This window comes from Triticum dicoccoides, chromosome 3B (assembly GCF_002162155.2).
Source record: "Triticum dicoccoides isolate Atlit2015 ecotype Zavitan chromosome 3B, WEW_v2.0, whole genome shotgun sequence".
NCBI classification, from domain to species: domain Eukaryota; kingdom Viridiplantae; phylum Streptophyta; class Magnoliopsida; order Poales; family Poaceae; genus Triticum; species Triticum dicoccoides.
This window is the reverse complement of record NC_041385.1, coordinates 765,630,845-765,639,607: the sequence shown is the minus strand read 5'-3', so window position 1 is coordinate 765,639,607 and position 8,763 is coordinate 765,630,845.

The window sequence follows — 8,763 nt, the reverse complement described above, 5'->3', positions numbered from 1 at the left end:
ACTGGATCGGAGTTCGAGGGACGTCATCGAGCTGAACGTGAGCAAGAACTCGGAGGTGTCGTTCTTTCGGTGCTTGATCGGTCGGGTCGTGAAGACGTACGACTACATCAACCGTGTTATGCTAACGGTTCCGCTATCGGTCTACGAGAGGTACGTGGACAACACACTCCCCTCTCATTGCTATGCATCACCATGATCTTGCGTGTGCGTAGGAATTTTTTGAAATTACTACGTTCCCCAACAGGTCGAGAGTAGAAGACCATATTGAAAATGTTTAGTGGCTCTCATATGCATGATTGTTGATTTAACTTAGAGCCCATATTACTTTGTCTTCTCTCTTGAGTTAAATGCTTGCAAATTCCAGCTTAGCCCAATGCACGTGCACTATTATTATTATACACATCATTCGGTAGTGCAAGTGAAAGGCAATAATGACGATATATGATGAACTGATTGAGATGAGAGAAGCTGGTATGAACTCGACCTCTCTTGTTTTTGTAAATATGATGAGTTCATCGTTCCTGATTCAGCTTATTATGAAGTAAACATATTTGCAATGACATTTAGAGATTATAGTTGCTTGTGCCATGCTTGATTAGCTATGAGTTATAATGGTTTTACCTTGCGTGCCAACATGCTATTAGAATGATTATGATGTGGTATGATGGGATGATATCCTCCTTTGAATAAATTGAGTGACTCGACTTGGCACATGTTCACTCATGTAGTTGAAACAAATCAACATAGCCTTCACGATATTTATGTTCATGGTGGATTATATCCTACTCGTGTTTGTATTCGGTGTGAATTAATTTTAATGCATGTTTATGACTGTTGTCGCTCTCTCAGTTGGTCGCTTCCCAGTCTTTTGCTAGCCTTCACCTGTACTAAGCGAGAATACTGCTTGTGCATCCAAACTCCTTAAACCCCAAAGTTATTCCAATGAGTCCACCATACCTTCCTATATGCGGTATCTACCTGTCGTTCCAAGTAAATTTGTATGTGCCAAACTTCAAACCTTCAAATGAAATTCTGTTTTGTATGCTATAGCAGCTCATGTTTCAACTATGGCTGCCTATATCTTTAATGCTAGGTGGGTTATTCTCAAGAGGAGTGGACTCCGCTCCTCATTCACGAGAAAGGGCCGGTAACCGGGATACCCAGTCCCATGATCCAAAAAGATCAAAGCAAATCAATATAATTAAACAAAACTCCCCCAAGGCTATTGTTAGTTGGAGGCACTCGTTGTTTTGAGCAAGCCATGGACTGATGCTTGTTGGTGGTGGGGGAGTATAAACTTTTACCATTCTGTTTGGGAACTGCCTATTTACTTTTAAGTTGAGTCATCACCCTCTTATTAAAAAGCACCCGCTGGAGAACACACTGTCATTTGCATTCATTATTATTGGTTTATATTGGGTATGACTTGACTGGATCTTTTTTACCATGAATTACAATCTTTAGTCAGTCCTTGATCTTCAAAGGCGCTCTGCATTTATGTTTTGCGGTCTCAGAAAGGGCTAGCGAGATACCATTTTGTTATATCATGTTATGATTGTTTTGAGAAAGTGTTGTTATCCGAGTTTTATTATTATGGCTCGCTAGCTGATTATGCCATTGATATGAGTAATTGTGAGACCTAAGTATTATTGTGAGTGTGGTTAGTTGATAATATTTGCTGAAACCTGAATGCTGGCTTTACATGTTTACAACAACAAGAGCAAACAGAGTTTGTAAAAGTTTTTCTTTATCACTTTCAGTTTATCAACTGAATTGCTTGAGGACAAGCAAAGGCTTAAGCTTGGGGGAGTTGATACGTCTCCAACGTATCTACTTTTCCAAACACTTTTGCCCTTGTTTTGGACTCTAACTTGCATGATTTGAATGAAACTAACCCGGACTAACGCTGTTTTTAGCAGAACTGCCATGATGTTGTTTTATGTGTAGAAAATAGAAGTTCTCGGAATGACCTGAAAATCCACGGAGGCAAGTTTTGGAAAATATAAAAAATACTGGCAAAAGAATCAAGACCAGGGGGCCCACACCCTGTCCACGAGGGTGGGGGGCGCGTCCACCCCCCTGGGCGCGCCCCCTGTCTCGTGGGCCCCCTGAGGCTCCGCCGACCTCAAATCCAACTCCATATATTCCGTCTCGCGGAGAAAAATCAGAGAGGAAGTTTCATCGCGTTTTACGATACGGAGCCGCCGCCAAGCCCTAATCTCTCTCGGGAGGGCTGATCTGGAGTCCGTTCAGGGATCCGGAGAGGAGGATTCATCATCGTCGTCATCATCAACCATCCTCCATCACCAATTTCATGATGCTCACCGCCGTGCGTGAGTAATCCATCGTAGGCTTGCTGGACAGTGATGGGTTGGATGAGATTTACCATGTAATGAAGTTAGTTTTGTTAGGGTTTGATCCCTAGTATCCACTATGTTCTGAGATTGATGTTGCTATGACTTTGCTATGCTTAATGCTTGTCACTAAGGCCCGAGTGCCATGATTTCAGATCTGAACCTATTATGTTTTCATGAATATATGTGTGTTCTTGATCCTATCTTGCAAGTCTATAGTCACCTATTATGTGTTATGATCCGACAACCCCGAAGTGACAATAATCGGGATACTTCTCGGTGATGACCGTAGTTTGAGGAGTTCATGTATTCACTATGTGCTAATACTTTGTTCCGGTGCTCTATTAAAAGGAGGCCTTAATATCCCTTAGTTTCCACTAGGACCCCGCTGCCACGGGGGGGTAGGACAAAAGATTTCATGCAAGTTCTTTTCCATAAGCATGTATGACTATATTCGGAATACATGCCTACATTACATTGATGAATTGGAGCTAGTTCTGTGTCACTCTATGTTATAGCTATTACATGAGGAATCGCATCCGACATAATTATCCATCACTGATCCAATGCCTACGAGCTTTTCACATCTTGTGCTTCGCTTATTTACTTTTTCGTTGCTACTGTTACAATTCCTACAAAACTATTGTCTTTACTTTTGCCACTGTTACCTCTATTATCATACCGCTTTGCTACTAAATACTTTGCTGCAGATACTAAGTTATCCAGGTGTGGTTGAATTGACAACTCAACTGCTAATACTTAAGAATATTCTTTGGCTCCCCTTGTGTCGAATCAATAAATTTGGGTTGAATACTGTACCCTCGAAAGCTGTTGCGATCCCCTACACTTGTGGGTTATCAACCATCGGTTTTCGAGCTTCTCGTTCTGACTCTTCCCTCTTCATTCTCAATACAGACACCCACATTTCATATCTCCTTTTATATGTTGATGACATCGTGCTCACCGCTTCTTCTGACTCTTTTATTTCCAACATCATCCACTCTCTTCGCCACGAGTTCAGCATGACCGACCTTGGGCCCCTTCATCACTTTCTCGGCATTGCAGTCTCTCGTTCTCCCTCCGGCCTTTTTCTTTCTCAGCGTCAATACGCGATCGATCTTCTCTCCAAGGCCGGCATGTCTGACTGCCATCCCTCTCTTACTCCAGCTGAAACGGGTTCTAAACTTTCCTGCGATGGCGAGCCTTTCTCTGATCCCACACTCTACCGCAGCCTAACCGGAGCCCTTCAGTACATGACTCTAACTCGTCCTGAGCTCACCTACGCAGTCCAACAAGCCTGTTTATACATGCATGACCCGCGTATTCCTCACTACAATCATGTTAAACGCATTTTGCGTTATCTCAAAGGAACCCTTGATCATGGTCTTTCCATCACACCTTCCTCTCCCACCACTCTCACAGCGTATTCCGATGCAGACTGGGCTGGATGTCCGGATACTCATAGATCTACTTCTAGTTATTGTGTGTATCTGGGTGATAACTTGATTTCATGGTCTTCGCAGAGATAGCTCACTGTTTCCATGTCATCCGCTGAAGCTGAATATCGCTCCGTCGCCCACGCCGTCGCCGAAACTGTCTGGCTTCGTCAACTTCTCAGCGAGCTCCACCGGCCTCTCCATCAAGCTACCGTCGTCTATTGTGATAATATCCGTGCTGTCTACATGTCATGTAATCCTGTACAACATCGTCGTACTAAACACATAGAGATAGAAATACACTTTGTTAGGGAGAAGGTCGCTCTAGGGGATGTATGTGTTCTGCATGTCCCCACCAGCGCACAATTTGCCGACATCTTCACCAAGGGCCTGCCAACTGCTTCCTTCATTGACATTCGAGCCAGTCTCAACGTCGTCGAGCCCGCCGTTGACACTGCGGGGGGTGTTAGACCGCTGATTGTGTTCTCCCCACGATCTACGCACGATCCACGTGCACATACTGCTTTCGGTTGGGCACTGCCCTCCTATATGTAATCGGACCTGTACTCTGTATGCAATCAAGGAAAGTACTCAATCAGTTTACATGGGTGTCCCTCGAGTTGCATTCCTCCTACAGTTCGATGATGGCATAGGCAACACCATCCTCACCCCGTAGCTCACTAAGCACCGCATCATTCTCCTCAACAGCAAGCACAATATCCTTAAAGAGACGGGTGAGGCAGCCAACGAAATCAGGGCGCTCCGAGGTAGGCTGGGCTGTAGAGATTAGGTCCATGATGTGCTCGAAGTCTGCGCGGACAGGGATGGCGACGACCTTCTTGTTAGGACCATGAAGAACTGTTCGGCCTAACTGAATAAATGGACAGTGATTCTTAACGAGTTGACATCTACAGTGAAGCGGCACGCGACTGGGAGATGGGCTGCTACGATTCCACAAGTGAGTGGCGATCAACGGCTACGCTGCCCTACCGTTCACTTGTTCCTCGTCACGCCGTTGCCGGCCGCTCAGCACCTCGGCTCTCTCCAGAGCGTCATTGACGCCGCGCCTGCGCTCGCAACCATCTGCCTCGAGTACGTCCTCATCGACGCAACAGAAGACGCCCTTGACCTACCAAGCGACGATGGCGAAGACACACCGTCACAAAGCAACGATATGGATGACGCTGCTCCAGAAAGCAACGATGAGGACGACGCACCTGCACCTCCAGAAGGCGGCGGTAACGGCGACACATCTCAAGAAAGCGACGCCACGAGACCGTCCACGAGATGCACCGAAAAAACATGAGTGGAGTGATATTCAAAATTGACTTTGAAAAGGCATATGACAAGGTCAAGTGGTCTTTCCTTCAACAGGCCCTAAGGATGAAAGGTTTCTCCGATAAATGGCGCCAGTGGATCCACAATTTTGTAACTGGAGGTAGTGTGGCCATCAAATTCAATGATGATGTAGGTCATTACTTTCAGACAAAAAAAGGACTACGGCAGGGTGACTCTATGTCCCCAATGTTATTTAACATTGTCGCTGACATGTTGGCGATTTTGATTGAGCTCGCCAAGCAAGATGGACAGATTGCAGGAGTAGTGCCACACCTTGTGGATGGTGGCCTCTCTATTTTACAATACGCTGATGACACAATTCTTTTTATGGAACATGATCTGGATAAGGCTCGAAACCTGAAACTCTTACTTTCAGCATTTGAACAAATGTCGGGTCTCAAAATAAACTTCCATAAAAGCGAATTGTTCTGCTTTGGAGAAGCCGTTGAGGCGGCGGCCGATTATGCTGACCTATTTGGTTGCGCACATGGCCAATTCCCGATTAAATATCTGGGAATACCGATTCATTATCAACGCCTCACCATTGCGGAGTGGAAGCATGTAGAGGAGCGTCTAGAGAAACGGTTGAGTAGTTGGAAAGGAAAACTACTCTCAGTTGAAGGACGGTTGGTTTTGATTAACTCTTTCCTCATAAATATGGTTCTCTATATGCTTTCTTTCTTCCAACTCCCAAAAGGGGTCCTAAAAAGACTGGATTATTTTAGATCCAGATTCTTTTGGCAAGGAGACGGTGAAAAGAAAAAATACAGGCTGGCCAAATGGAGCGTGGTTTGTAGGCCGAAAGACCGAGGGCTCGGAATTCATGACTTGCAGGTCAAAAATGAGGCCCTACTCAGTAAATGGTTGTTCAAACTTCTTACTGAGGATGATGTTTGGCAAACCATGCTGCGCAACAAGTATCTAGGTCAAAAGTCGGTTTCCCAGGCATTTTGGAAACCTGGCGATTCACACTTTTGGGCTGGCCTAATGGCGGCAAAGAAACATCTCTTTCGCTTTGGGTCTTTCACGATAAAGGATGGGTCGGAGATTCGTTTTTGGGAAGACATCTGGCTAGGCAATGCCAGTCTCCGAGAACAATATCCAGCCTTATACAACATTGTTCGCGATAAGAATAATACTATTGTGCAAGTGCTCAGTTCATTCCCGCCGAATATTTCGTTCAGGCGGGATTTGATTGGCCCCCGACTTGTGTCATGGCATAATCTTTTATCCCGACTGGATTCAATTAACCTGACACAAGGCCGGGATGTGTTTCACTGGAACCTTACTACATCAGGGTCTTTCACTGTAGACTCTATGTATCATGCGCTCACACATTCTGAGGTACCAGTGAGTAATAACAAGAAAATTTGGAAGTCCAAGATTCCACTAAAAGTGAAAATTTTCATGTGGTATCTTCGTAGGGGGGTCGTGTTAACCAAAGACAATCTCGCACGACGCAACTGGTAAGGGAGTAAGAAATGTTGTTTTTGTACTCATGACGAGACAATCAAACACCTCTTTTTCCAATGCAAGTTTGCGTGTTCTACGTGGTCAGTCATCCAAATAGCGTCAAATTTGTATCTGCCCACAACTGTTGCCAATATTTTTGGTCATTGGCTGGACGGTATTTCAAATAGGTTCAAAACGCTAATAAGGGTGGGAGCGTATGCCTTAATTTGGTCGCTTTGGCTATGTAGAAATGATTTTGTTTTTAATGGAAGAAATGCTTCTCCTCTACAGGTTATTTTCCGTTGTACACAATTGCTACGTATGTGGTCTATGTTACAACGACCGGAGGACCAAGCGCTGTTCAAGGCGGTCTGTATGCCATTGGAGCAGGTGGCTATGGAGGTTTTTTCCCAACATGGGTGGCAACATAACCTTCGGATCGATCCACCACCTCCTTCGACATAGGCATAGTGTCGGTCTATAAGGCTCTACTGTTGCCGATTTGTCGGTTTTTTCATCTTTTTTTGTCAGACCTTCATATTGGGCCGTGTGCATCCTAGTTATGCAGAGGCCGGGTGTTACCCATAATGCTTTGTATCTGCTTGATGCTGCATTTGAGATAATAAATCGCCCTTTATCGAAAAAAAGAAAGCGACGCCAATGAAGATGTCTCTGCTGCCTCGAAAATAGGCGATGATTGTTTACCGTCGCCCAAAGAAGCCGCACCTGTCAAAAAAGCCTTACCATGCCGCCTCCGATGCCCGGCGGCCACTGTGCTCGTGCTTGTAGGGCGAATAAGCCTCGGCTAGGGTTCGGGCATAGCGAGCGGGTGCGTGCGCGTGGTGGCCGTGTCGGGCTCGAGCCGGAGCGGGCTTGGGTGCGTGCATGCGCGCCCAAGCATAGGTGTGTGCGTGCGTGAGTTAGCGCGTGTGTGCGCGGGACTGTTAGCGTAGGACCAGGGCGCGGGCCGCATAGGGCGCGTGGACTGGCCGCGGCGATCGCGTCAGAGCGCGATGGGCGCGCGCGAGCCAGGGCGTGCGGGGCGTGGCGAGTGGGAGGTGGGCAAGTCGTGGAGCAGCTCGGGCATGTCCGTGCGCACGAGTAAAAAACCCTCTCCCCCTGTATAAGTCGCTGAGGATTTCGAGTTCGTGCTCGAGGTGATAAACAGTGAGGCCGTTCGTGCGGCGGGGGTGTTCGAGCACCCGGAAAAACTCTCTGTCTATCTTTCCCCTCGCCGATCGTGTCTCCGGTGATCCTCGTCGAGTGCTTGAGCTGGTTCTGCAACAATATTTGGTATGGAGCGTGGTGAAGGAGCTCACCGGAGTCCATGGCGCTGGTTGCACACCGCAGCAGCGGCGCGGGCGGATCGGTGTCCATGAACATGCCAATGCTCTCACCGGAGAACTACACCGTGTGGGCGATCAAGGCGCAGGCGATCCTTGATGCCCACACGTTGTGGGAAGCGGTGGCGCCGGCGAACGACGCGGCGGTCAACGGGAAGAAGTGCAAGACGGCGAGGGCACTGATCCTGTCGGGGCTGCCGGAGGACGTGCTGCTCTCGGTGGCGACGAAGCCCACCGCCAGAGAGGTATGGGTCTCTGTGAAGGTGCGTTTCGTCGGCGCCGAGCGGGTTTGCACAGCGAGGAGGGCAACGCTGCACGGCGAGCTGGATCGGCTGAAGATGGAGGACGGCGAGTCCCTGGACGCATACGCCGGGAGGCTTCGGGCATGGCGCGCGGTTCGCGGGCCTGGGCGAGACGCTGGGGGACACGAAGCTGGTGAAAAAGCTCCTGGACACGGTGCCGGACCGGCTGTTCACCGTCGTCGCCGGCATCGAGCAGTTCTGCGTCCTCGAGGAGCTGACGTATGACGAGGCGCTCGGGCGGCTGCGCGCTTTTGATGAGCGGGTGCGGCGCCGCGGGCAGAGCAGCGGCGAGCAGGCAGATGGGCAGCTTCTGTACACGGCGGCGCAGTGGCGGGCGTTGGAACGGCGTCAAGGTGGAGGTCACGACGACGACGACGACGCGCGCAGTGTGGCATCAGGCAGCGGCGGCAACAAGCGTGGCCGGTGCTACATATGCGGCGAACGAAGCCACTTCAAGCGGGACTACCCGGAGCTGCGGAAGGTGCTGGTGGTGGATGCCGGAGTCGAAGACGGCGAACTCCTCTGAGCCTCGGCTTAG